Below are 24,562 nucleotides of genomic sequence, written 5' to 3'. Positions count from 1 at the left end.
CCACAACCTCCAAAACATCCCCAAATCAATCCCTTAAATTATATTCGACCAACCAGGTCAAATATTTGAATATTTAAGATCGTACTGGAATTCGAACCCTAGATTCAAAGTCTAGAGTGCTAACCACTACACCATACAACCAATATCTATTTCGAATAATTTACCTGAATCAACACAACCAAAAAAATTATGCATACCTCTAACCATGTTGACATTCGACAATATTTGAATATATTAGGTCGTACTGGGATTCGAACCCAGGTCGCTAGATTCAAAGTCTAGAGTGCTAACCACTACACCATACTGATGTAAGGATCGCCCTTGAACGATTCGTCAAGTTCTTCTTTGAGTGAGAGTGTAAACGCTGCGATTAGAGTAGTGGAGCAAGTGAATCCCCCAGATTTACTTTGCGCGCAATGTGTCGGAAGTTCGTCTAGTTAATTGTGTTATGGATGCGTAGTAGATCAATCTATTGTCTGCCAAAATGGGTTAAATATTGGCGACGATTTGAGCGACTGCCGCCGCACTTATTGTTAAATTCTTTAGTAGCATTTTTAGCTAGAAGGGGACTTTTTAGATCTAATCATGAACGGTAAAACAGACAACAAACACGTCAGTCGAGGTTGGACTTCCATCCAACTGCTAAACTCTGAAAAGCAATCAGTGTTAGAACAATCTTCAAATTAACACCTAATTAATTTGAACTCATCTAACAATCGCTTAGGCAAGGGAGCGAAAAGCAGAATGTCCGCTAAACACGATTCTGATGTTTATGACGATATGGAGGGGTCCAGTGACGAGAGCACCTCATCTAAGGTCGCGCAAAACTCGTTGTGCCAACTACGCACTCTCGACGACGTTGTCCAAGACACGAAAAAGAAGGTTCCACCCAAGAGAATAATGAGACTAGCGAGAGGAATAAGAACCAGTCGCAAGGCGCCACGAAGAAAGCTGGGAGACGATAAAGAGCCATTCCTGTTCCTTACGAGCGATGTACCCAAGGACCAACCCACTAGAACAAAGGACAAAGCCACAAGCTCACATTTCCGAGACAAAAATCTAGTCGGGTATATCTCGGCAGATCAACTGGGGGCTGCTTCACCGGAAATGATGGAACAACTCTATTTTGAAGAAGACTCACCAGCATTTCAGCCTCTTGCCTTCCGCCGCGGCTTCTTCCCCTCGACCATCCCCAAGAACACACACCATTGGCAACTAGCCGTGTGGAAGACGAATCTCAGTTTTCAACCATTCGAGCCCCGTTCTGAACTCGAATTGGAATCTTGGTTTGGCGATGCTGAAAGGAAGATCCGTGCTCACCAAGCTACGGCTGCGATTGTCATTGACGTCATGGAACTCATCTGTGCCCCGGAGTACGTATACGCCATACAAGCGGCTCGACCCAGAGTCGAACGCATCGTATACATCGAAGACTTGGCCGATATGATTGCACGAAAACTCTTCGTCGGACCTAAGGAATTGGACCTCTTCGAAGACCGACTCATGCAACCACAACAACAGCCAACCGTCTATCTAGCCGTCGCCTCTCACCGAGAAATCCAGCAAGCATATGTGTACATGTGCGTCCGTCGCCGACGTCCTCCAATCCTCCAACAACCTCAACTTCTCAAATTGGCCTTCAAATTGCTTCCTAAAGGGCTTGCTAAGAGGATAAAAGACCTCAACCCTAATAAGCAATGGGCAACCGAAGAACTCTTCGAATATGCACTAAGCATACAAAGCTCGATGGACGAAGAAAGTCCTCAACAACCAACGACTTATCTGGTGGAACCCCATGATGCCCGTGCATGAACAAGCTTCGTCATCATCACAGGCAGTCACGAGACCTTGCTTTGGGTGTGGCGGAATGCACCTCAAACGCTTGTGTCCGCACCGGAAGGATCGTCGCTAACTGCCACAAAATAGGGCATATCAGCAAGGCTTGCCGCGCTCGAATCGTGACTGACACTGCCGGAAAAGCAAGGATTGTAGCTCACCCAACTCAAAAGGGAGCGCAACTCTCAACCGGTTTTGATAACACCACTCCGGATCAACTAGATTCCGTGAAGGGCGTTGTCGGAAAATTATTAAATGTCACTGAACAAGATCGAGTCCGCGCCAGAGAGCGTTACGCAGCTTAGAAGAGAAAAGCCGATCCGAAATGGACGAAGAAACCAGCCGTACCCCACAACGTTCTAGCAATTGACTTCACGCGAGACCAAGAGTCCGACGATGATTAATAAGATTCGCGGCCCAAAGCGTGGGAATGGTGATCATTGTGGCGAATGGAAGAATGGTGCAAGTCCAGCAAAATCCGGAGTTCAACACGTAAGTACCCGCAGCAGAGAGCGTGGATACCGTTAACCACATGGAGGAAGAGTTGGCAAAGTAAGAAACCATGGGGAAAAGCCAGGGAAAAACACACTGAACTATGGAAACGTAGATAAAAAAGCCGGTCAAAATCATTAAGCCCACGAACGCAGGATACTTTAGGCATCTGAGAATGAAATGATGCGTGAAGTAGATAATATAACCACAAAGAAGAAGGATAAACAACATACCCAGAAAGTTAGGGTCATGGATGTCTAGCGTGAGCAGCGTAGACAGAAAGCATGTAAAAACGGAGAAGAAGGAGGTCGTCATTCTAACAAATGGGAAAAAGAACCGTAGATCCCGAGGTTGAGAAAGTATCAAAAGCTTACGAGTTAGCGAGCTCAGACAACAATTGCACTGCCAAGTGTGGTGGTGCTCCTAGGGCGGGAGACAAGAGGATAGCATGCTTGATTTCTTTTCCTGGTGTTCTTAAGTCTGCGTCTCGTAGAACAAAGTCTCAAAAACCCATCAGGGCCCCTCCAGACTTTGGAATCCGACGACGCTTCCTAGTGGGCTCGTCTGACAGTTGCTGTGGCGTAGACAGAGCTTCAAAGAACTCTTCGATTACTTCCCGGCATTTCTGCGGATCATACATATTAGAAACTTCTTTCTGCACCAAGTTCAGCCATTCTTTCTCTTGCGCTAAACCTTGTGGGGGCAAAATGAATTGGGCATCCTGTATGTGGACCTGTCGAAGATCATTCGTGAGGAGCGACTTTGCAATAGCTGTTTTCAGGGTAGGGAGAACTCGAACAACCCGATAAGGGAGAGTCCAACGGGGCGAAACTTTGTAAAAGGCGTTTTTGTGCTTCATTTGATCAAGTGGAATCGCACGGCAGAGGATGAGTTGACCTTCTTCGAATGTTGTTGGTTGACGTGCTTCATTCTTGCGCTGATTTTGACGATTCAATAGTTCTTGTGCCTGCAACTGGACATCTAACCTAAGAAGCGAGAGAAACTTCAATCTTTCACTGTTGAGAGAGGTTGATTCCATTCGCCAGTCATTGTCGTTGGGCAGTCGAGGGTCAACTCCATAGGTGAGATAGCTGGGGGAGTGCCCTGTTGTGCTGTGAATTGTTGAACGATAGCCAAACAGAACCAAGTCAAGTGCTTCTTGTAGCGGAACACTTTTTTGATCAAAAAATCGTAGACCTTGATTCAAAGTTCGATGAAACGATTCGATTGGGGCGTTACCCTCGGGATGATACACTGTGGAAGTGATCCGCGTTATTCCTAGTTGTGCGGAGAGCCTTGTCAGGACTGTGGTGCAAAAGGATGGATCTTGATCGGACAGTAACTTGTTGGGGACACCAAATCGATAAACCCAAGAATGCAGGAGAGCTGTTGCAACCGTTGTAGCTGTTTTGTTATTGAGAATCACACATTCGACCCATTTAGTATGCTGGTCAATCAACGTAAGGATGACATATGATTTATCGTTATACGAACATTGCCAGAAATCCATATAAATGCTGTCGAAAGCACCCGGTATTGGATGAGTCCGAAATAGTCCTTGCACTCGTTCCGCTCCTGACCTGTTGCGGCGACAAAATAGACATGATTGCAGGTAAAGTGTTACATCTTTCCGCAAATTTGGCCAATTGAACGTCCTATTGATGGTGGAAGTGGTTTTCTTGATACCTGGATGATGGAAGGGAGCTATGGAATGGCAAGAAGCGATAACCTTGGTTCTGAAGCTTGGGGGAACGTAGATGAGCCCGTGGTAATAGATGATGTTGTTCTTGCGTGAGAATCCTAGAGTCGTTGGAGTTGGTTCTTGTTGATAATGTCTTGTAGTTCAGGGATCGGTTCTGTTGAGGTGAAAAAGCACATTCTATCGCGTAGTGTTCCGTCGTCTTCTTGATCCAAGAATCGTGATAAGAAGTCGATGTGCACGAGTTCTTTGCCACTTTTGTGATAGATTTGCATATCGTATTCAGCCAATGCGCTTGCCCACCGTGCAATCTTTCCTTTTGGACAATCTAGCATCCATCTTAGACTTTCATGATCCGTGTGCACAACGAATGTGCGGCCACGTAAGTAATGATCAAACTTTTGTAGTGCTGCAACGATTGCGTAAGCTTCACGTTCTCTTGCAGGCCAGTTCTTCTGAATCGTGGACAATGTCTTCGAATAGAATTCAACAGGTTTCCACACATCCTCATGCTTTACGTGTAATGCAGCTCCAATCGCTTTCTCAGAGGCGTCAGTTTCCACCATGAACTCATCTGAATCAAGTGGAATTTCAAGAACTGAATTTGCCAATCTCGAAATCGCTTCTTCAACTGCTCGTTCGTGTTCGCTTGTCCATTCGACTTCAGTTAGCTTATTGCTTCTTTTCGTGTTCTCCTGACTGCGTAATAATTCAAATACCGGGGTCATAATATCTGCATAACGGGGGATAAAGGCATGATAGAACCCAAGGAAACCTAAAAGACTTCTGACATCATTGAGATTCGTTGGCGACTGGATACGGCTGAGGGCTTCAACTTTCTTTGGATCAGGAACAAGCTGTCCCCTCTACAATCAGTTGACCAAGATACTTCAGCTTTCTAGGAAAAAAACACACTTTTCGGAAGATTCAAAGTCAACCCCGTGGCACGTAGACGCTCAAAAACTGTTCGTAGAAGTTGCATCGTCTGTTGAAAGGAATGGGAATGAACCAGAATATCATCAATATATGCGAGGACCCCAGAAAACCGTAAGTCGCCAAACAAAAAGTCAACCATCCGCTGAAAGGTTGCAGGGGCGTTAGTCAACCCAAAGGGCATACAAATGAACTCATACAAGCCTTTGAAGCACCGAAATGCCGTGTATTTAATCGATCTTTCCTCCATTGGTATTTGCCAATACCCTGCTCGTAAGTCAAGTGCGACAAAGTATTTGGACCCTTTGATGGCGTGGATCAGGTCTTGGATGCGAGGGAGTGGATAACGATCTTTGATTGTCACTTTGTTGAGCGCCCGGAAGTCAATGCAAAAGCGCCAGTCTCCTGTCTTCTTTGGTACTAACACAACTTCGGAAGCATATGGTGAACAACTTGGGCGGATAACTTTCTGATCTAACATTTTCTGTACTTCTGCATCAACAACTTTCTTCTGTTCCTCAGTAATTGGACGCGGGCGGACGACAACAGGTCGATCGGTTGTTAGACGAATCCTATGTTCGAGTTCAGCGGCCTTTCCACGCTGCTCACCCCTCCAAAGGCCGTCGTACTCGCTCAGCAGATCGCGGACTTCTTGACGTTGAGCTTCATTCAATGGCGAATGAAAAATCGAGGGTCACGGAGGGCGAAGTAGCGAAAGCAGAGTTGGAAGCTGGAGGATCGACAGACGGTGGAGTGCGAAGGACAATGGGCCCGTAGATTGTATTCAAAACACGATTAGGAATGTCATGGACAGCACCAAGTTGACTCAAAAAGGGAAGACCAAATAATGCAATACATGGAAGATCAGTTACTACCGCACATTTTACCGACACAGTTACAGAATTAGACAACGTCACAGGTAAGTCGATCCATTTAGCCACGTCGTTAGCTTTGCCACCAACCCCATGCAACGCCCGAATGGGTGAACAGCAGGATTCATATGTAAGGAAGGGAAGAAGGATATAAGAGATAATATTTAATTGTGATCCAGAATCAACGAGAGCAAGAAACGAGGATGAACGATTGAGAAATTCAATGAATTGGAGTTTATGGACAAAATCATCACACGAAGAATTGCTGAAAAACGAGGAAGGAATGGACGTAGACAACGAAAAACACGTAGAAGAAGGGTAGTCAGAGCTTTGCGAATTATAACGGAATGTATGTATCAGGTTAACAGTCGAAAGAATGGGCACGAAATATTCGCCGTTGGGTAGAGGAATGCGCCAAGTTGGTCATTGGAATATCGGACGTTGCGGGCGTTGTGGGTTCTGCAGGCGTAGGGGACTGTAACAGACGATGTCGAGCTTCTATTTCCTCTTTGGCGCGTCGTAGATGTTCGTAATCGGCTAATACTTTGGCTTCATCTGTAATTGCAGCTGTTCGTAATCGTAGACCACCTTGTGATTGTGTAACGACTAAGCCTTTCGTGGTAGCTGGCGTGGATCCGTCTGTTTGCCATCGAGTTGCGATGCATTGGTGATGGGTTTTTGAGACTTTGTTCTACGAGACACAGACTTAAGAAGCATGCTATCCTCTTGTCTCCCGCCCTAGGAGCACCACCACACTTGGCAGTGCAATTGTTGTCTGAGCTCACTCACCCGTAAGCTTTTGATATTTTCTCAACACTGTGGTCTACGGTCTTCGTTTCTCCCCTGTTAGAATGATGACTTCCTTCCTCGCCGTTTTCACTAGTTTCCTGTCTACGCTGCTCACGCTAGACACCCATGACCCTAAGTTCCTGGGTATGTTGTTTATCCTTCTCTTGTGGGGTTATATTTTGTACTTTACGCATCGCTTCATCCTCAGATGCCTAAAGTATCCTGCGTTCGTGGTCTTAATGATTTTGACCGGGTTTTTTATCTACGTTTCTATATTTCAGTGTGTTTTCCCTTGGCTTTGCCCCCTGTTTTCTTACTTCGCTAACACATCGTCCGCATGGTTAACAGTATCTACGCTCTCTGTTGCTGGTACCTACGTGTTGAATTCCGGAATTTGCTGGACTTGCACTCTTCTCCCAATCGCAACCATGATTACCATTCCCACGCTTTGGGCCGCGAATCTTATCAATGATGAATGAAATGATGGTCCCTTTTAGAGCCCACAACTTTATCTTCGCAAAAAGGTCCTTCCAATAAAGACACGTTGAACAGATTCCCGCAATCATTAGATAAATGAAGAATTGGACTACCTCACTACTGACAACCTTCTCACACGTTCGCATCCATGTTTGAAATGTTGTTAGAATGTGTGGTCCTTGATCATCTTTGTTGTTTGGTCCTTTTCTTCATCCTCTTGGGTCGTTGGTCTTTGTTCATGCTCGGTATCAATGACTTTCTTCTCCGTGGATGTTTTGATTTGATACCTTCCTGATTTGGGGGAGTCCTCAACCACGACTGTGTCTTTAGGGTCCTTAATTGCTCTAACTTTCGTTGTTAACTCGTTGATATCTACTTGATTTTCTTGGAAATTCTTCAACTTCCCTAGTGTTTCAATCAACTGAGTTAGCCCTTCAAGGTCCTTTATGATGTTGTTGATTCTTATTTCAGCGTCTGTTCCTTCCTTCACCTCGTTTTCAGCAAGTTTTCCCTTCTGCGGCAATGATTTTTCTTGTGCCGGAAAAATCCTACTTTGGTCCATGGCTTGGATTGATTCACAGAATAGATCATTTTCCACAGCCCGCACATACACTCCATCTATTATTAGTGAACTATAGAGGATTACGGTCCACAGCAAATACTTCATCATAATGGGGGTGAGAATTACTTCTTTTGAAATGTTGATTTTATTAATTGAGAAAAACAAGATTGTTGTTACTTCAAAAACGGTGGAGGGAAAAAGCTTCGGAATTGAAAAATGTAAATATATAAAAGAACTCTTATTCTTCCAATCTTCTTTTAAAGAAATCAGATGCCTCTCTCTTCTGGTCCACACCAACACCCTAGAGATATAAAGAATTCTATGTAAATAGTTTATGTAGATTATCTACCTATGAATGGATGAGGCGGGTCCTTTGGTTAAGACCAATTAAGATGGTAATAGAGAGAGGGCAGTAGACGATGAAGAACTGTTCTGTGAACTTAGCGTCACGTCATGAGCTTTGGGTCCATGCGTTTCTTCTGGTTGAGAGACTTCCGGCTCATCTGACTCTTTTAAGGTGACGGACGAAGATAAGGTCCTTAAGGAAAACTGGCGGGCCGCTTCAAGATACATTCCCCATTCTGCATCTGCATCGTACTTGGCTCCCGGATGCGTCAAGAACACCCGTGGTCCAACTTCTTTATCAAATTGGTCCATGAGCTCTTGGTCCCACATTCTTAACCACGCGTCCGAGGAAGAAGGTTCTTCGGGATCACGGATTCTGTCGGTCCAACTTTCATCGGTGACTGAGGAAGTGGCTTTCGGGTCCGACTGGGGAATGGGAACGATAAAATCTGGGGAAGAGAAGTCGAAGCGCGCAAAAGGGTTGCCGGTGTTGCTGGTCACTTTCGTGGTTAAACTGGAAGAGGGAGGAAAGGTGGCATTCGGGCTTCGATTTCTTCTGGCTTCTTGTACCCGGGAATCTGGAAGGGGACAATCTGGAGGTGGATGTAGGGGCTTGATGCTGAGGGCTGACAAGGATGAAGGGAACAAGGAAGTAAGGTAATCTTTGGGTGGTCGTTGTGGATGATTGCCCTGGTCGTCAAATCGGAGAGCCCATGCAGGAGTGGTGTCGAACCGTCCATCCGGGTTCCTTAATTGGTAAGTTCCATAACGGGTCCATCTAATTTGTTGAGGCAATTCCCAGTAATCTCTCGCATAGGCTCCCGTAACGCGATTCCAAGCTGGTACCATGCTCCAGGAAAGAACTGATTTCTCGTATCCAGCTGTAGGAGGAGTCGGGTTCATCAATGAGATTACTTCAGATCTGGGGAACACGTATTGAATCTTTCCAATGTTGGTTTCACTTCCTCTTCCTTTATTGGTTGACTGGTAGGCCGGTGCTGACAAGCGAAAGCGACGGTCCTTCACAAAGGCTTCTTGTAATCCTTGTATTCCTTCATGAACCCAACTAACAATGTAACCTGTCTCCATCTCTTGGTAGGGGTTAACAGGTTGTGCCACTTCAAAAACACCCACTGGATCTGCATACCGAGGCGGAGGGAGTGGAAGGTCCTGAGGCCAATACCGAGTTCCTATCGTTGAGAAGTTGATGGTTCTTCGATTACTGCCAATTGAGAAACATTCGGGTCCTTCAACACGTCGAAGTAACATCCACCTTGGAAATTGGGAATATGGCAGTGATCTAAAGAGGAACTTAGGGGGTGAATGTATTAATTCTTCTTTAATCTTTCTTCGATTCTCTTTACCGCAACTTAGGGGAGGATTCAATGAATCGAACGTCGTTAACGAATCCGCTTGGTCCAAGAACGTGGCCCATTCATGTCCATTCTTCTGACTCTCTTCAAATTCTTCTCGAAATTCACCGTGATGAAACTTCCAGATGTGCACAAGTGTGGAAGCTGGGGTCCTTTTCATTATGAATTCTTCGAGAACCGTCTGGAGAGGAGATTCTTCTGGTCCGTAGGGATCTTCGGGATCAATGGATCTTGACGATAATTTACGAAGAAAATCGTTGTCGGGAGTGACTGAAATTGTCCTCTAAGAGGTTGGATGAGTCCCTTTTCTAAGATGAGTCCTTTCGTCGATCCAATTAGAGCGCGTGCATAGTTGGGTGGGCAAATGGGGTAGACCTTCGTACAATCGGTCCACTGAAGCAGGGGTGAAATGCGAGAGAATGGTTTCCAATGTGGTCGTAGGATTGTCGTTCTTGAATGTCTTAATTGAATGTGGTTGAGTGTCTTTCTTGTTCACAGAAATCATCATCTTCTCTATAGTCTTTACTTGATCGGGTCTCCAGATTCTCCCATGGTAAGAATCTATCAAGGCAAGGCAAGATAAGAGATTAGATCGGTCCGGTAACAGCGTTGAGACTATACTGTTGCAAGAATAGATCTTTCGTTCATTCTGTAGTCGGATAGACACCTGATGTGTCTCAATGTCATTCATTGACTTGATAATAACCAAGGCGAATCCTTGAAACCTTGGTCCCTGCAAATCACTGAGCGCGTAGAGGGCTGTTGGTCCTCTCATGAAGATGGTGTTAATCCCCACCGGATGGAAGTATTGAGAACGGTCCAAGAAGAAAGTAAGCCGACAACATGCTTCCGCCGTATTGATGTTTACACTGACCTCGCAGGGACAGTGCCCATGTTGGATGCTTAAGCAGGTCCATGGCGTTAGTTGATGGGAAAGAGAGTCTGGGCGCCCAGTCATTTCCGCCAACCACTCCGTGCCTATCGTGTTGAGGAACCTGGGTTGATTTGATGAAAATGCAAACCGTCCAGCTGGATTCAGGAAATGATCTAACTCTGGGACCTCGGTGTTGTGAAGACGAGCTATTAGGGTGAAGTGGAAAGGACGACATCGATGATGGTCCAACAGAAAACAGGAGTACGGGAGGAACTGCGCGGGAAGTAGTACCGCATCTGGGGTTCGGATTGGACAACGGGCTATTGGGGGAAATGGGGTCCACGCTGTGTTGGTTGAAGAGAGATCCCTTCGCCGGTCATAACGTTGCGTGAGCAGGTCCTTGATGACTTGAGCGAACGCATTCATCTTCGTAGTTGGTTGGCGAGGGAAGTCACAGATCTGGGTCCAAATGGATCTGGTGGGTTGTCCCTACGTTGTGCTTTCCAAGCTATAAGCTCTTTAAGAACCCGTTTCCCCATTTTGCTTTCACAGGACCGTCTTTTGGATTTTTCTAGCCTCTTTTGCCACCTTTTCTCAAGCTTGTGGTAGTTATTCCTATCTTTTCATAAAGGAGCTTTCTTTTCAGATGAAAATGGTATCATTTTCTTGAACAACATACCGTTTACTTGCGATGAAGGCGTTTCGAGCAAGTTCTGGAGAAGGTTGGCAAAGTTATTGATCCTTGAAGTTGGTGATCGAATTTCGTTCCCGTTTCTTGACTGAATCCCGGCGGCGCTTCTTAAAACTCGTCTTTTTGTCTGAAGAACTGGATGATGTCATTTCTGAGTGAATTTCTTAAGTTCTTGTATTTTTCTGAAGTGACTTGGTCCATGTTCTTTGTGTTACGAAACAAGTTCAAGCAAAAAATTGTGACGGAATATTTTCACATTGCCTTCATTACTAGATCCTCAATATCGGATGTTGATGGCATAGCATAGGCAAGCTGCGAAGTTTGTTCAATCATTTCCTGTTGTAAGGCTGCTAGCATTGTGGTGAGCTAACTTTGGATTGCAGATTGGTTGCGTATGTCATTGACTGCTTCTTCAAGATTTGCGTTGCTGATGTTCGTGCCAGTTGGTTGAGATTTGGGTTGAAAGCTCAAAAGTGTTGCTAGAAGTTGCATTAAGGACTCTGTAGATGCTATTGAGCACATTGGAGCGGAGGCGTCTTGCGTTGCTATAGGTGTTGAAGAGAGAGTTGACTGACTAGAACCAGTTGGATTTTGGCTAACATCCTTGTTCTTGACCTCCCGGGTCACGGCACCATTTGGTGAGCTCAGGGATGCAGAGGTCAAACTAGTGAACGAGGGGAGAAAATAACACGCAAGTGCAATCCCGTAGAGGAAGATTGGTTCGCTTATAAAGGTGGGAGAGCTAGTAATTCCACCTCTCGGGAAGTTGGTCAAAGACTCGGCTGCCATTGTGGAGAAATTCTGGATTTGCACGTCAATTACTTTGAATAAATGGTTGAAGTAAGAGTGCAATGAGTTGACAAAAATGGGAATAAAAATGGACAATGCGCGAGTGATGATCATAAGGGAAGCAATGAAGAAAAACCAACGAAAAATGTTGAAGAACATACAAATGTATGGAAATATAGCCCGAAGGCAAGAGACAAACGTACAAATAAACAAGAGGACGAGGAGGAGAGCAAGCACGGGAGAATGTGATCCTTGCATGATGGTAGATAGAAGGTTTCCAATGCTTTGGATGATGGCGTCCGCACTATTGTTTTGAAAAAAAGAAAGAGGATTCATTATGATTCACGAGAATCAATTGATTTCTGACTCACGTCAAGAGACAAGTGTTACGCTAAAATAGTGAAGACTGGCAGTGGAGTTTGGAGCATGCGTCAAGACGGAGACGTTGAGAGTTTGTTGAACATGTGATGTTTTCATGGCGAGTGCAGCCAGCTAGCACGTCAAAAATAGTAGCAGTGAGTGTAATAAGAAACCTTCTACCGGAATCGAACCAATGACTTTTCGCTGATAAAGCGAACGCTCTACCATCTAAGCTAAGAAGGTAATAAAATATTTTTATACGTTATTAATTCTTTGATAACTTGGGAATTTGCTAGCGTAAAAAACAAATTGTGTTCTACCTGGTCGAAAATAGTAGCAGTGAGTGTAATAAGAAACCTTCTACCGGAATCGAACCAATGACTTTTCGCTGATAAAGCGAACGCTCTACCATCTAAGCTAAGAAGGTAATAAAATATTTTTATACGTTATTAATTCTTTGATAGCTTGGGAATTTGCTAGCGTAAAAAACAAATTGTGTTCTACCTGGTCGAAAATAGTAGCAGTGAGTGTAATAAGAAACTTTCTACCAGAATCGAACCAATGACCTTTCGCTTACAAAGCGAACGCTCTACCATCTAAGCTAAGAAGGCAATAAAATATTCTTATGCGTTATTAATTCTTTGATAACTTGGGAATTTGCTAGCGTAAAAAACAAATTGTGTTCTACCTGGTCGAAGTAGCAGTGAGTGTAATAAGAAGCCTTCTATCGGAATCAAACCAATGACATTTCGCTTACAAAGCGAACGCTCTACCATCTAAGCTAAGAAGGCAATAAAATATTCTTATACGTTATTAATTCTTTGATAACTTGGGAATTTGCTAGCGTAAAAAACAAATTGTGTTCTACCTGTTCGAAAATAGTAGCAGTGAGTGTAATAAGAAACCTTTTACCGGAATCGAACCAATGACTTTTCGCTGACAAAGCGAACGCTCTATCATCTAAGCTAAGAAGGCAATAAAATATTTTTATACGTTATTAATTCTTTGATAACTTGGGAATTTGCTAGCGTAAAAAACAAATTGTGTTCTACCTGGTCGAAATAGCAGTGAGTGTCATAAGAAGCCTTCTATCGGAATCGAACCAATGACCTTTCGCTTACAAAGCGAACGCTCTACCATCTAAGCTAAGAAGGCAATAAAATATTCTTATACGTTATTAATTCTTTGATAACTTGGGAATTTGCTAGCGTAAAAAACAAATTGTGTTCTACCTGTTCGAAAATAGTAGCAGTGAGTGTAATAAGAAACCTTTTACCGGAATCGAACCAATGACTTTTCGCTGACAAAGCGAACGCTCTATCATCTAAGCTAAGAAGGCAATAAAATATTTTTATACGTTATTAATTCTTTGATAACTTGGGAATTTGCTAGCGTAAAAAACAAATTGTGTTCTACCTGGTCGAAATAGCAGTGAGTGTCATAAGAAGCCTTCTATCGGAATCGAACCAATGACCTTTCGCTTACAAAGCGAACGCTCTACCATCTAAGCTAAGAAGGCAATAAAATATTCTTATACGTTATTAATTCTTTGATAACTTGGGAATTTGCTAGCGTAAAAAACAAATTGTGTTCTACCTGTTCGAAAATAGTAGCAGTGAGTGTAATAAGAAACCTTCTACCGGAATCGAACCAATGACTTTTCGCTGACAAAGCGAACGCTCTACCATCTAAGCTAAGAAGGCAATAAAATATTTTTATACGTTATTAATTCTTTGATAACTTGGGAATTTGCTAGCATAAAAAATAAATTGTGTTCTACCTGGTCGAAAATAGTAGCAGTGAGTGTAATAAGAAACCTTCTACCGGAATCGAACCAATGACTTTTCGCTGATAAAGCGAACGCTCTACCATCTAAGCTAAGAAGGTAATAAAATATTTTTATACGTTATTAATTCTTTGATAACTTGGGAATTTGCTAGCGTAAAAAACAAATTGTGTTCTACCTGGTCGAAAATAGTAGCAGTGAGTGTAATAAGAAACCTTCTACCGGAATCAAACCAATGACTTTTCGCTGATAAAGCGAACGCTCTACCATCTAAGCTAAGAAGGTAATAAAATATTTTTATACGTTATTAATTCTTTGATAACTTGGGAATTTGCTAGCGTAAAAAACAAATTGTGTTCTACCTGGTCGAAAATAGTAGCAGTGAGTGTAATAAGAAACTTTCTACTAGAATCGAACCAATAACCTTTCGCTTACAAAGCGAACGCTCTACCATCTAAGCTAAGAAGGCAATAAAATATTCTTATGCGTTATTAATTCTTTGATAACTTGGGAATTTGCTAGCGTAAAAAACAAATTGTGTTCTACCTGGTCGAAAATAGTAGCAGTGAGTGTAATAAGAAACTTTCTACCAGAATCGAACCAATGACCTTTCGCTTACAAAGCGAACGCTCTACCATCTAAGCTAAGAAGGCAATAAAATATTCTTATGCGTTATTAATTCTTTGATAACTTGGGAATTTGCTAGCGTAAAAAACAAATTGTGTTCTACCTGGTCGAAGTAGCAGTGAGTGTAATAAGAAGCCTTCTATCGGAATCAAACCAATGACATTTCGCTTACAAAGCGAACGCTCTACCATCTAAGCTAAGAAGGCAATAAAATATTCTTATACGTTATTAATTCTTTGATAACTTGGGAATTTGCTAGCGTAAAAAACAAATTGTGTTCTACCTGTTCGAAAATAGTAGCAGTGAGTGTAATAAGAAACCTTCTACCGGAATCGAACCAATGACTTTTCGCTGACAAAGCGAACGCTCTACCATCTAAGCTAAGAAGGCAATAAAATATTTTTATACGTTATTAATTCTTTGATAACTTGGGAATTTGCTAGCGTAAAAAACAAATTGTGTTCTACCTGGTCGAAGTAGCAGTGAGTGTCATAAGAAGCCTTCTATCGGAATCGAACCAATGACCTTTCGCTTACAAAGCGAACGCTCTACCATCTAAGCTAAGAAGGCAATAAAATATTCTTATACGTTATTAATTCTTTGATAACTTGGGAATTTGCTAGCGTAAAAAACAAATTGTGTTCTACCTGTTCGAAAATAGTAGCAGTGAGTGTAATAAGAAACCTTCTACTGGAATCGAACCAATGACTTTTCGCTGACAAAGCAAACGCTCTACCATCTAAGCTAAGAAGGCAATAAAATATTTTTATACGTTATTAATTCTTTGATAACTTGGGAATTTGCTAGCATAAAAAATAAATTGTGTTCTACCTGGTCGAAAATAGTAGCAGTGAGTGTAATAAGAAACTTTCTACCAGAATCGAACCAATGACCTTTCGCTTACAAAGCGAACGCTCTACCATCTAAGCTAAGAAGGCAATAAAATATTCTTATGCGTTATTAATTCTTTGATAACTTGGGAATTTGCTAGCGTAAAAAACAAATTGTGTTCTATCTGGTCGAAAATAGTAGCAGTGAGTGTAATAAGAAGCCTTCTATCGGAATCGAACCAATGACCTTTCGCTTACAAAGCGAACGCTCTACCATCTAAGCTAAGAAGTCAATAAAATATTCTTATACGTTATTAATTCTTTGATAACTTGGAAATTTGCTAGCGTAAAAAACAAATTGTGTTTCGAAAATAGTAGAAGTGAGTGTAATAAGAAACCTTCTACCGGAATCAAACCAATGACTTTTCGCTGACAAAGCAAACGCTCTACCATCTAAGCTAAGAAGGCAATAAAATATTTTTATACGTTATTAATTCTTTGATAACTTGGGAATTTGCTACCATAAAAAACAAATTGTGTTGTACCTGTTCGAAAATAGTAGCCGTGAGTGTAATAAGAAACTTTCTACCAGAATCAAACCAATGACCTTTCGCTTACAAAGCGAACGCTCTACCATCTAAGCTAAGAAGGCAATAAAATATTCTTATGCGTTATTAATTCTTTGATAACTTGGGAATTTGCTAGCATAAAAAATAAATTGTGTTTTACCTGGTCGAAAATAGTAGCAGTGAGTGTAATAAGAAACTTTCTACCAGAATCGAACCAATGACCTTTCGCTTACAAAGCGAATGCTCTACCATCTAAGCTAAGAAGGCAATAAAATATTCTTATGCGTTATTAATTCTTTGATAACTTGGGAATTTGCTAGCGTAAAAAACAAATTGTGTTCTATCTGGTCGAAAATAGTAGCAGTGAGTGTAATAAGAAGCCTTCTATCGGAATCGAACCAATGACCTTTCGCTTACAAAGCGAACGCTCTACCATCTAAGCTAAGAAGTCAATAAAATATTCTTATACGTTATTAATTCTTTGATAACTTGGGAATTTGCTAGCGTAAAAAACAAATTGTGTTTCGAAAATAGTAGAAGTGAGTGTAATAAGAAACCTTCTACCGGAATCAAACCAATGACTTTTCGCTGACAAAGCAAACGCTCTACCATCTAAGCTAAGAAGGCAATAAAATATTTTTATACGTTATTAATTCTTTGATAACTTGGGAATTTGCTACCATAAAAAAACAAATTGTGTTGTACCTGTTCGAAAATAGTAGCCGTGAGTGTAATAAAAAGCCTTCTATCGGAATCGAACCAATGACCTTTCGCTTACAAAGCGAACGCTCTACCATCTAAGCTAAGAAGGCAATAAAATATTCTTATACGTTATTAATTCTTTGATAACTTGGGAATTTGCTAGCGTAAAAAACAAATTGTGTTCTACCTGGTCGAAAATAGTAGCAGTGAGTGTAATAAGAAACTTTCTACCAGAATCGAACCAATGACCTTTCGCTTACAAAGCGAACGCTCTACCATCTAAGCTAAGAAGGCAATAAAATATTCTTATGCGTTATTAATTCTTTGATAACTTGGGAATTTGCTAGCGTAAAAAACAAATTGTGTTCTACCTGGTCGAAAATAGTAGCAGTGAGTGTAATAAGAAACTTTCTACCAGAATCGAACCAATGACCTTTCGCTTACAAAGCGAACGCTCTACCATCTAAGCTAAGAAGGCAATAAAATATTTTTATACGTTATTAATTCTTTGATAACTTGGGAATTTGCTAGCGTAAAAAACAAATTGTGTTCTACCTGGTCGAAAATAGTAGCAGTGAGTGTAATAAGAAACTTTCTACCAGAATCGAACCAATGACCTTTCGCTTACAAAGCGAACGCTCTACCATCTAAGCTAAGAAGGCAATAAAATATTCTTATGCGTTATTAATTCTTTGATAACTTGGGAATTTGCTAGCATAAAAAATAAATTGTGTTCTACCTGGTCGAAAATAGTAGCAGTGAGTGTAATAAGAAACTTTCTACCAGAATCGAACCAATGACCTTTCGCTTACAAAGCGAACGCTCTACCATCTAAGCTAAGAAGGCAATAAAATATTTTTATACGTTATTAATTCTTTGATAACTTGGGAATTTGCTAGCGTAAAAAACAAATTGTGTTCTACCTGGTCGAAAATAGTAGCAGTGAGTGTAATAAGAAACTTTCTACCAGAATCGAACCAATGACCTTTCGCTTACAAAGCGAACGCTCTACCATCTAAGCTAAGAAGGCAATAAAATATTCTTATGCGTTATTAATTCTTTGATAACTTGGGAATTTGCTAGCATAAAAAATAAATTGTGTTCTACCTGGTCGAAAATAGTAGCAGTGAGTGTAATAAGAAACTTTCTACCAGAATCGAACCAATGACCTTTCGCTTACAAAGCGAACGCTCTACCATCTAGCTAAGAAGACAATAAAATATTCTTATGCGTTATTAATTCTTTGATAACTTGGGAATTTGCTAGCGTAAAAAACAAATTGTGTTCTATCTGGTCGAAAATAGTAGCAGTGAGTGTAATAAGAAGCCTTCTATCGGAATCGAACCAATGACCTTTCGCTTACAAAGCGAACGCTCTACCATCTAAGCTAAGAAGTCAATAAAATATTCTTATACGTTATTAATTCTTTGATAACTTGGGAATTTGCTAGCGTAAAAAACAAATTATGTTCTACCTGTTCGAAAATAATAGCAGTGAGTGTAATAAGAAACCTTCTACCGGAATCGAACCAATGACTTTTCGCTGATAAAGCAAACGCTCTACCATCTAAGCTAAGAAGGCAATAAAATATTTTTATACGTTATTAATTCTTTGATAACTTGGGAATTTGCTAGCGTAAAAAACAAATTGTGTTCTACCTGGTCGAAAATAGTAGCAGTGAGTGTAATAAGAAACTTTCTACCAGAATCGAACCAATGACCTTTCGCTTACAAAGCGAACGCTCTACCATCTAAGCTAAGAAGGCAATAAAATATTCTTATGCGTTATTAATTCTTTGATAACTTGGGAATTTGCTAGCGTAAAAAACAAATTGTGTTCTATCTGGTCGAAAATAGTAGCAGTGAGTGTAATAAGAAACTTTCTACCAGAATCGAACCAATGACCTTTCGCTTACAAAGCGAACGCTCTACCATCTAAGCTAAGAAGGCAATAAAATATTCTTATGCGTTATTAATTCTTTGATAACTTGGGAATTTGCTAGCATAAAAAATAAATTGTGTTCTACCTGGTCGAAAATAGTAGCAGTGAGTGTAATAAGAAACTTTCTACCAGAATCGAACCAATGACCTTTCGCTTACAAAGCGAACGCTCTACCATCTAGCTAAGAAGACAATAAAATATTCTTATGCGTTATTAATTCTTTGATAACTTGGGAATTTGCTAGCGTAAAAAACAAATTGTGTTCTATCTGGTCGAAAATAGTAGCAGTGAGTGTAATAAGAAGCCTTCTATCGGAATCGAACCAATGACCTTTCGCTTACAAAGCGAACGCTCTACCATCTAAGCTAAGAAGTCAATAAAATATTCTTATACGTTATTAATTCTTTGATAACTTGGGAATTTGCTAGCGTAAAAAACAAATTATGTTCTACCTGTTCGAAAATAATAGCAGTGAGTGTAATAAGAAACCTTCTACCGGAATCGAACCAATGACTTTTCGCTGATAAAGCAAACGCTCTACCATCTAAGCTAAGAAGGCAATAAAATATTTTTATACGTTATTAATTCTTTGATAACTTGGGAATTTGCTAGCGTAAAAAACAAATTGTGTTCTACCTGGTCGAAAATAGTAGCAGTGAGTGTAATAAGAAACTTTCTACCAGAATCGAACCAATGACCTTTCGCTTACAAAGCGAACGCTCTACCATCTAAGCTAAGAAGGCAATAAAATATTCTTATGCGTTATTAATTCTTTGATAACTTGGGAATTTGCTAGCGTAAAAAACAAATTGTGTTCTACCTGGTCGAAAATAGTAGCAGTGAGTGTAATAAGAAGCCTTCTATCGGAATCGAACCAAGGACCTTTCGCTTACAAAGCGAACGCTCTACCAATGACTTTTCGCTTATAAAGCGAACGCTCTACCATCTAAGCTAAGAAGGCAATAAAATATTCTTGTACGTTATTAATTCTTTGATAACTTGGAAATTTGCTAGCGTAAAAAACAAATTGTGTTCTACCTGTTCGAAAATAGTAGCAGTGAGTGTAATAAGAAACCTTCTACCGGAATCGAACCAATGACTTTTCGCTGACAAAGCGAACGCTACCATCTAAGCTAAGGAGGCAATAAAATATTTTTATACGTTATTAATTCTTTGATAACTTGGGAATTTGCTTGCGTAAAAACAAATTGTGATTGATTTTTGTTACAATGCAGAAAAACAATTTTTTAATTCCTGATTGGACACGTTTTACTTGTTCGAAAATAGTAGCAGTGAGTGTAATAAGAAACCTTCTACCGGAATCGAACCAATGACTTTTCGCTGACAAAGCGAACGCTCTACCATCTAAGCTAAGAAGGCAATAAAATATTTTTATACGTTATTAATTCTTTGATAACTTGGGAATTTGCTACCGTAAAAAACAAATTGTGTTCTACCTGTTCGAAAATAGTAGCAGTGAGTGTAATAAGAAGCCTTCTATCGGAATCGAACCAATGACCTTTCGCTTACAAAGCGAACGCTCTACCAATGACTTTTCGCTTATAAAGCGAACGCTCTACCATCTAAGCTAAGAAGGCAATAAAATATTCTTGTACGTTATTAATTCTTTGATAACTTGGAAATTTGCTAGCGTAAAAAACAAATTGTGTTCTACCTGTTCGAAAATAGTAGCAGTGAGTGTAATAAGAAACCTTCTACCGGAATCGAACCAATGACTTTTCGCTGACAAAGCGAACGCTACCATCTAAGCTAAGGAGGCAATAAAATATTTTTATACGTTATTAATTCTTTGATAACTTGGGAATTTGCTTGCGTAAAAACAAATTGTGATTGATTTTTGTTACAATGCAGAAAAACAATTTTTTAATTCCTGATTGGACACGTTTTACTTGTTCGAAAATAGTAGCAGTGAGTGTAATAAGAAACCTTCTACCGGAATCGAACCAATGACTTTTCGCTGACAAAGCGAACGCTCTACCATCTAAGCTAAGAAGGCAATAAAATATTTTTATACGTTATTAATTCTTTGATAACTTGGGAATTTGCTACCGTAAAAAACAAATTGTGTTCTACCTGTTCGAAAATAGTAGCAGTGAGTGTAATAAGAAGCCTTCTATCGGAATCGAACCAATGACCTTTCGCTTACAAAGCGAACGCTCTACCATCTAAGCTAAGAAGGCAATAAAATATTCTTATACGTTATTAATTCTTTGATAACTTGGGAATTTGCTAAAGTAAAAAACAAATTATGTTCTACCTGTTCGAAAATAGTAGCAGTGAGTGTAATAAGAAACCTTCTACCGGAATCGAACCAATGACTTTTCGCTGATAAAGCGAACGCTCTTACCATCTAAGCTAAGAAGGCAATAAAATATTTTTATACGTTATTAATTCTTTGATAACTTGGGAATTTGCTAGCGTAAAAAACAAATTGTGTTCTACCTGGTCGAAAATAGTAGCAGTGAGTGTAATAAGAAAGTTTCTACCAGAATCGAACCAATGACCTTTCGCTTACAAAGCGAACGCTCTACCATCTAAGCTAAGAAGTCAATAAAATATTCTTATACGTTATTAATTCTTTGATAACTTGGGAATTTGCTAGCGTAAAAAACAAATTGTGTTTCGAAAATAGTAGAAGTGAGTGTAATAAGAAACCTTCTACCGGAATCAAACCAATGACTTTTCGCTGACAAAGCAAACGCTCTACCATCTAAGCTAAGAAGGCAATAAAATATTTTTATACGTTATTAATTCTTTGATAACTTGGGAATTTGCTACCATAAAAAACAAATTGTGTTGTACCTGTTCGAAAATAGTAGCCGTGAGTGTAATAAGAAACTTTCTACCAGAATCAAACCAATGACCTTTCGCTTACAAAGCGAACGCTCTACCATCTAAGCTAAGAAGGCAATAAAATATTCTTATGCGTTATTAATTCTTTGATAACTTGGGAATTTGCTAGCATAAAAAATAAATTGTGTTTTACCTGGTCGAAAATAGTAGCAGTGAGTGTAATAAGAAACTTTCTACCAGAATCGAACCAATGACCTTTCGCTTACAAAGAGAACGCTCTACCATCTAAGCTAAGAAGGCAATAAAATATTCTTATGCGTTATTAATTCTTTGATAACTTGGGAATTTGCTAGCGTAAAAAACAAATTATGTTCTACCTGTTCGAAAATAGTAGCAGTGAGTGTAATAAGAAACCTTCTACCGGAATCGAACCAATGACTTTCGCTGATAAAGCGAACGCTCTACCATCTAAGCTAAGAAGGCAATAAAATATTTTTATACGTTATTAATTCTTTGATAACTTGGGAATTTGCTAGCGTAAAAAACAAATTGTGTTCTACCTGGTCGAAAATAGTAGCAGTGAGTGTAATAAGAAACTTTCTACCAGAATCGAACCAATGACCTTTCGCTTACAAAGCGAACGCTCTACCATCTAAGCTAAGAAGGCAATAAAATATTCTTATGCGTTATTAATTCTTTGATAACTTGGGAATTTGCTGGCGTAAAAAACAAATTGTGTTCTACCTGGTCGAAAATAGTAGCAGTGAGTGTAATAAGAAACTTTCTACCAAAATCGAACCAATGACCTTTCGCTTACAAAGCGAACGCTCTACCATCTAAGCTAAGAAGGCAATAAAATATTTTTATACGTTATTAATTCTTTGATAACTTGGGAATTTGCTAGCGTAAAAAACAAATTGTGTTCTACCTGGTCGAAAATAGTAGCAGTGAGTGTAATAAGAAACTTTCTACCAGAATCGAACCAATGACCTTTCGCTTACAAAGCGAACGCTCTACCATCTAAACTAAGAAGGCAATAAAATATTCTTATGCGTTATTAATTCTTTGATAACTTGGGAATTTGCTAGCATAAAAAATAAATTGTGTTCTACCTGGTCGAAAATAGTAGCAGTGAGTGTAATAAGAAACTTTCTACCAGAATCGAACCAATGACCTTTCGCTTACAAAGAGAACGCTCTACCATCTAGCTAAGAAGGCAATAAAATATTCTTATGCGTTATTAATTCTTTGATAACTTGGGAATTTGCTAGCGTAAAAAACAAATTGTGTTCTATCTGGTCGAAAATAGTAGCAGTGAGTGTAATAAGAAGCCTTCTATCGGAATCGAACCAATGACCTTTCGCTTACAAAGCGAACGCTCTACCATCTAAGCTAAGAAGTCAATAAAATATTCTTATACGTTATTAATTCTTTGATAACTTGGGAATTCGCTAGCGTAAAAAACAAATTGTGTTTCGAAAATAGTAGAGGTGAGTGTAATAAGAAACTACCGGAATCAAACCAATGACTTTTCGCTGACAAAGCAAACGCTCTACCATCTAAGCTAAGAAGGCAATAAAATATTTTTATACGTTATTAATTCTTTGATAACTTGGGAATTTGCTACCATAAAAAACAAATTGTGTTGTACCTGTTCGAAAATAGTAGCCGTGAGTGTAATAAGAAGCCTTCTATCGGAATCGAACCAATGACCTTTCGCTTACAAAGCGAACGCTCTACCATCTAAGCTAAGAAGGCAATAAAATATTCTTATACGTTATTAATTCTTTGATAACTTGGGAATTTGCTAGCGTAAAAAACAAATTATGTTCTACCTGTTCGAAAATAATAGCAGTGAGTGTAATAAGAAACCTTCTACCGGAATCGAACCAATGACTTTTCGCTGATAAAGCAAACGCTCTACCATCTAAGCTAAGAAGGCAATAAAATATTTTTATACGTTATTAATTCTTTGATAACTTGGGAATTTGCTAGCGTAAAAAACAAATTGTGTTCTACCTGGTCGAAAATAGTAGCAGTTAGTGTAATAAGAAACTTTCTACCAGAATCGAACCAATGACCTTTCGCTTACAAAGCGAACGCTCTACCATCTAAGCTAAGAAGGCAATAAAATATTCTTATGCGTTATTAATTCTTTGATAACTTGGGAATTTGCTAGCGTAAAAAACAAATTGTGTTCTACCTGGTCGAAAATAGTAGCAGTGAGTGTAATAAGAAGCCTTCTATCGGAATCGAACCAATGACCTTTCGCTTACAAAGCGAACGCTCTACCAATGACTTTTCGCCGCTCTACCATCTAAGCTAAGAAGGCAATAAAATATTCTGTACGTTATTAATTCTTTGATAACTTGGAAATTTGCTAGCGTATAAAACAAATTGTGTTCTACCTGTTCGAAAATAGTAGCAGTGAGTGTAATAAGAAACCTTCTACCGGAATCGAACCAATGACTTTTCGCTGACAAAGCGAACGCTACCATCTAAGCTAAGGAGGCAATAAAATATTTTTTATACGTTATTAATTCTTTGATAACTTGGGAATTTGCTTGCGTAAAAACAAATTGTGATTGATTTTTGTTACAATGCAGAAAAACAATTTTTTAATTCCTGATTGGACACGTTTTACTTGTTCGAAATAGTAGCAGTGAGTGTAATAAGAAACCTTCTACCGGAATCGAACCAATGACTTTTCGCTGACAAAGCGAACGCTCTACCATCTAAGCTAAGAAGGCAATAAAATATTTTTATACGTATTAATTCTTTGATAACTTGGGAATTTGCTACCGTAAAAAACAAATTGTGTTCTACCTGTTCGAAAATAGTAGCAGTGAGTGTAATAAGAAGCCTTCCTATCGGAATCGAACCAATGACCTTTCGCTTACAAAGCGAACGCTCTACCATCTAAGCTAAGAAGGCAATAAAATATTCTTATTACGTTATTAATTCTTTGATAACTTGGGAATTTGCTAACGTAAAAAACAAATTATGTTCTACCTGTTCGAAAATAGTAGCAAGTGAGTGTAATAAGAAACCTTCTACCGGAATCGAACCAATGACTTTTCGCTGATAAAGCGAACGCTCTACCATCTAAGCTAAGAAGGCAATAAAATATTTTTATACGTTATTAATTCTTTGATAACTTGGGAATATGCTAGCGTAAAAAACAAATTGTGTTCTACCTGG

The 24,562-nt window shown here is 39.8% G+C and overlaps 43 non-coding genes across 43 annotated transcripts; all 43 read right to left on the bottom strand.

Annotated features, from left to right (window-relative positions):
- Positions 1-232: 232 nt before the first annotated feature.
- Trnaq-uug (transfer RNA glutamine (anticodon UUG)) lies at positions 233-308 on the bottom strand. The gene has a single exon. It is a non-coding gene; the product is annotated as a tRNA-Gln (tRNA).
- Positions 309-12,262: 11,954 nt separating this feature from the next.
- Positions 12,263-12,335, bottom strand: Trnai-uau (transfer RNA isoleucine (anticodon UAU)). The gene has a single exon. It is a non-coding gene; the product is annotated as a tRNA-Ile (tRNA).
- Positions 12,336-12,446: 111 nt separating this feature from the next.
- Positions 12,447-12,519, bottom strand: Trnai-uau (transfer RNA isoleucine (anticodon UAU)). Its single transcript has one exon. It is a non-coding gene; the product is annotated as a tRNA-Ile (tRNA).
- Positions 12,520-12,630: 111 nt separating this feature from the next.
- Trnat-ugu (transfer RNA threonine (anticodon UGU)) lies at positions 12,631-12,703 on the bottom strand. The gene has a single exon. It is a non-coding gene; the product is annotated as a tRNA-Thr (tRNA).
- A 107-nt stretch (positions 12,704-12,810) lies between these two features.
- Positions 12,811-12,883, bottom strand: Trnat-ugu (transfer RNA threonine (anticodon UGU)). The gene has a single exon. It is a non-coding gene; the product is annotated as a tRNA-Thr (tRNA).
- Positions 12,884-13,174: 291 nt separating this feature from the next.
- Positions 13,175-13,247, bottom strand: Trnat-ugu (transfer RNA threonine (anticodon UGU)). The gene has a single exon. It is a non-coding gene; the product is annotated as a tRNA-Thr (tRNA).
- A 291-nt stretch (positions 13,248-13,538) lies between these two features.
- On the bottom strand, positions 13,539-13,611 carry Trnat-ugu (transfer RNA threonine (anticodon UGU)). Its single transcript has one exon. It is a non-coding gene; the product is annotated as a tRNA-Thr (tRNA).
- A 111-nt stretch (positions 13,612-13,722) lies between these two features.
- On the bottom strand, positions 13,723-13,795 carry Trnat-ugu (transfer RNA threonine (anticodon UGU)). The gene has a single exon. It is a non-coding gene; the product is annotated as a tRNA-Thr (tRNA).
- A 111-nt stretch (positions 13,796-13,906) lies between these two features.
- Positions 13,907-13,979, bottom strand: Trnai-uau (transfer RNA isoleucine (anticodon UAU)). Its single transcript has one exon. It is a non-coding gene; the product is annotated as a tRNA-Ile (tRNA).
- Positions 13,980-14,458: 479 nt separating this feature from the next.
- Trnat-ugu (transfer RNA threonine (anticodon UGU)) lies at positions 14,459-14,531 on the bottom strand. The gene has a single exon. It is a non-coding gene; the product is annotated as a tRNA-Thr (tRNA).
- Positions 14,532-14,638: 107 nt separating this feature from the next.
- On the bottom strand, positions 14,639-14,711 carry Trnat-ugu (transfer RNA threonine (anticodon UGU)). The gene has a single exon. It is a non-coding gene; the product is annotated as a tRNA-Thr (tRNA).
- A 111-nt stretch (positions 14,712-14,822) lies between these two features.
- Positions 14,823-14,895, bottom strand: Trnat-ugu (transfer RNA threonine (anticodon UGU)). Its single transcript has one exon. It is a non-coding gene; the product is annotated as a tRNA-Thr (tRNA).
- A 107-nt stretch (positions 14,896-15,002) lies between these two features.
- Trnat-ugu (transfer RNA threonine (anticodon UGU)) lies at positions 15,003-15,075 on the bottom strand. Its single transcript has one exon. It is a non-coding gene; the product is annotated as a tRNA-Thr (tRNA).
- Positions 15,076-15,370: 295 nt separating this feature from the next.
- Trnat-ugu (transfer RNA threonine (anticodon UGU)) lies at positions 15,371-15,443 on the bottom strand. The gene has a single exon. It is a non-coding gene; the product is annotated as a tRNA-Thr (tRNA).
- Positions 15,444-15,554: 111 nt separating this feature from the next.
- Trnat-ugu (transfer RNA threonine (anticodon UGU)) lies at positions 15,555-15,627 on the bottom strand. Its single transcript has one exon. It is a non-coding gene; the product is annotated as a tRNA-Thr (tRNA).
- Positions 15,628-16,282: 655 nt separating this feature from the next.
- Trnat-ugu (transfer RNA threonine (anticodon UGU)) lies at positions 16,283-16,355 on the bottom strand. Its single transcript has one exon. It is a non-coding gene; the product is annotated as a tRNA-Thr (tRNA).
- A 288-nt stretch (positions 16,356-16,643) lies between these two features.
- Trnat-ugu (transfer RNA threonine (anticodon UGU)) lies at positions 16,644-16,716 on the bottom strand. Its single transcript has one exon. It is a non-coding gene; the product is annotated as a tRNA-Thr (tRNA).
- Positions 16,717-16,827: 111 nt separating this feature from the next.
- On the bottom strand, positions 16,828-16,900 carry Trnat-ugu (transfer RNA threonine (anticodon UGU)). Its single transcript has one exon. It is a non-coding gene; the product is annotated as a tRNA-Thr (tRNA).
- A 111-nt stretch (positions 16,901-17,011) lies between these two features.
- On the bottom strand, positions 17,012-17,084 carry Trnat-ugu (transfer RNA threonine (anticodon UGU)). Its single transcript has one exon. It is a non-coding gene; the product is annotated as a tRNA-Thr (tRNA).
- Positions 17,085-17,195: 111 nt separating this feature from the next.
- Positions 17,196-17,268, bottom strand: Trnat-ugu (transfer RNA threonine (anticodon UGU)). The gene has a single exon. It is a non-coding gene; the product is annotated as a tRNA-Thr (tRNA).
- Positions 17,269-17,379: 111 nt separating this feature from the next.
- Positions 17,380-17,452, bottom strand: Trnat-ugu (transfer RNA threonine (anticodon UGU)). Its single transcript has one exon. It is a non-coding gene; the product is annotated as a tRNA-Thr (tRNA).
- Positions 17,453-17,563: 111 nt separating this feature from the next.
- Positions 17,564-17,636, bottom strand: Trnat-ugu (transfer RNA threonine (anticodon UGU)). The gene has a single exon. It is a non-coding gene; the product is annotated as a tRNA-Thr (tRNA).
- A 294-nt stretch (positions 17,637-17,930) lies between these two features.
- Positions 17,931-18,003, bottom strand: Trnat-ugu (transfer RNA threonine (anticodon UGU)). Its single transcript has one exon. It is a non-coding gene; the product is annotated as a tRNA-Thr (tRNA).
- A 111-nt stretch (positions 18,004-18,114) lies between these two features.
- Trnai-uau (transfer RNA isoleucine (anticodon UAU)) lies at positions 18,115-18,187 on the bottom strand. The gene has a single exon. It is a non-coding gene; the product is annotated as a tRNA-Ile (tRNA).
- Positions 18,188-18,298: 111 nt separating this feature from the next.
- Trnat-ugu (transfer RNA threonine (anticodon UGU)) lies at positions 18,299-18,371 on the bottom strand. The gene has a single exon. It is a non-coding gene; the product is annotated as a tRNA-Thr (tRNA).
- Positions 18,372-18,482: 111 nt separating this feature from the next.
- Positions 18,483-18,555, bottom strand: Trnat-ugu (transfer RNA threonine (anticodon UGU)). Its single transcript has one exon. It is a non-coding gene; the product is annotated as a tRNA-Thr (tRNA).
- A 294-nt stretch (positions 18,556-18,849) lies between these two features.
- Positions 18,850-18,922, bottom strand: Trnat-ugu (transfer RNA threonine (anticodon UGU)). Its single transcript has one exon. It is a non-coding gene; the product is annotated as a tRNA-Thr (tRNA).
- Positions 18,923-19,033: 111 nt separating this feature from the next.
- Trnai-uau (transfer RNA isoleucine (anticodon UAU)) lies at positions 19,034-19,106 on the bottom strand. The gene has a single exon. It is a non-coding gene; the product is annotated as a tRNA-Ile (tRNA).
- A 111-nt stretch (positions 19,107-19,217) lies between these two features.
- On the bottom strand, positions 19,218-19,290 carry Trnat-ugu (transfer RNA threonine (anticodon UGU)). The gene has a single exon. It is a non-coding gene; the product is annotated as a tRNA-Thr (tRNA).
- A 111-nt stretch (positions 19,291-19,401) lies between these two features.
- Positions 19,402-19,508, bottom strand: Trnai-uau (transfer RNA isoleucine (anticodon UAU)). The gene is made up of 2 exons: positions 19,472-19,508; positions 19,402-19,437 (listed from the first exon to the last, which is right to left on the bottom strand). It is a non-coding gene; the product is annotated as a tRNA-Ile (tRNA).
- Positions 19,509-19,854: 346 nt separating this feature from the next.
- Positions 19,855-19,927, bottom strand: Trnat-ugu (transfer RNA threonine (anticodon UGU)). The gene has a single exon. It is a non-coding gene; the product is annotated as a tRNA-Thr (tRNA).
- A 111-nt stretch (positions 19,928-20,038) lies between these two features.
- On the bottom strand, positions 20,039-20,145 carry Trnai-uau (transfer RNA isoleucine (anticodon UAU)). The gene is made up of 2 exons: positions 20,109-20,145; positions 20,039-20,074 (listed from the first exon to the last, which is right to left on the bottom strand). It is a non-coding gene; the product is annotated as a tRNA-Ile (tRNA).
- A 346-nt stretch (positions 20,146-20,491) lies between these two features.
- On the bottom strand, positions 20,492-20,564 carry Trnat-ugu (transfer RNA threonine (anticodon UGU)). Its single transcript has one exon. It is a non-coding gene; the product is annotated as a tRNA-Thr (tRNA).
- Positions 20,565-20,675: 111 nt separating this feature from the next.
- Trnat-ugu (transfer RNA threonine (anticodon UGU)) lies at positions 20,676-20,748 on the bottom strand. Its single transcript has one exon. It is a non-coding gene; the product is annotated as a tRNA-Thr (tRNA).
- Positions 20,749-20,859: 111 nt separating this feature from the next.
- Trnai-uau (transfer RNA isoleucine (anticodon UAU)) lies at positions 20,860-20,933 on the bottom strand. Its single transcript has one exon. It is a non-coding gene; the product is annotated as a tRNA-Ile (tRNA).
- An 839-nt stretch (positions 20,934-21,772) lies between these two features.
- Positions 21,773-21,844, bottom strand: Trnai-uau (transfer RNA isoleucine (anticodon UAU)). Its single transcript has one exon. It is a non-coding gene; the product is annotated as a tRNA-Ile (tRNA).
- An 846-nt stretch (positions 21,845-22,690) lies between these two features.
- Positions 22,691-22,763, bottom strand: Trnat-ugu (transfer RNA threonine (anticodon UGU)). The gene has a single exon. It is a non-coding gene; the product is annotated as a tRNA-Thr (tRNA).
- A 283-nt stretch (positions 22,764-23,046) lies between these two features.
- Positions 23,047-23,119, bottom strand: Trnat-ugu (transfer RNA threonine (anticodon UGU)). Its single transcript has one exon. It is a non-coding gene; the product is annotated as a tRNA-Thr (tRNA).
- A 111-nt stretch (positions 23,120-23,230) lies between these two features.
- Positions 23,231-23,303, bottom strand: Trnai-uau (transfer RNA isoleucine (anticodon UAU)). Its single transcript has one exon. It is a non-coding gene; the product is annotated as a tRNA-Ile (tRNA).
- A 295-nt stretch (positions 23,304-23,598) lies between these two features.
- On the bottom strand, positions 23,599-23,693 carry Trnat-ugu (transfer RNA threonine (anticodon UGU)). Its single transcript has one exon. It is a non-coding gene; the product is annotated as a tRNA-Thr (tRNA).
- Positions 23,694-24,038: 345 nt separating this feature from the next.
- On the bottom strand, positions 24,039-24,111 carry Trnat-ugu (transfer RNA threonine (anticodon UGU)). The gene has a single exon. It is a non-coding gene; the product is annotated as a tRNA-Thr (tRNA).
- A 110-nt stretch (positions 24,112-24,221) lies between these two features.
- Trnat-ugu (transfer RNA threonine (anticodon UGU)) lies at positions 24,222-24,295 on the bottom strand. Its single transcript has one exon. It is a non-coding gene; the product is annotated as a tRNA-Thr (tRNA).
- A 113-nt stretch (positions 24,296-24,408) lies between these two features.
- On the bottom strand, positions 24,409-24,481 carry Trnai-uau (transfer RNA isoleucine (anticodon UAU)). Its single transcript has one exon. It is a non-coding gene; the product is annotated as a tRNA-Ile (tRNA).
- Between the last annotated feature and the right edge of the window lie 81 nt (positions 24,482-24,562).

The sequence above is a fragment of the Condylostylus longicornis genome, unplaced genomic scaffold, assembly GCF_029603195.1.
Source record: "Condylostylus longicornis isolate FDR11 unplaced genomic scaffold, ASM2960319v2 ptg000721l, whole genome shotgun sequence".
In the NCBI taxonomy this organism is placed as follows: Eukaryota; Metazoa; Arthropoda; class Insecta; order Diptera; family Dolichopodidae; genus Condylostylus; species Condylostylus longicornis.
Note: the sequence above shows the minus strand (reverse complement) of the source record. Positions and strands in the feature narration are given on the sequence as shown.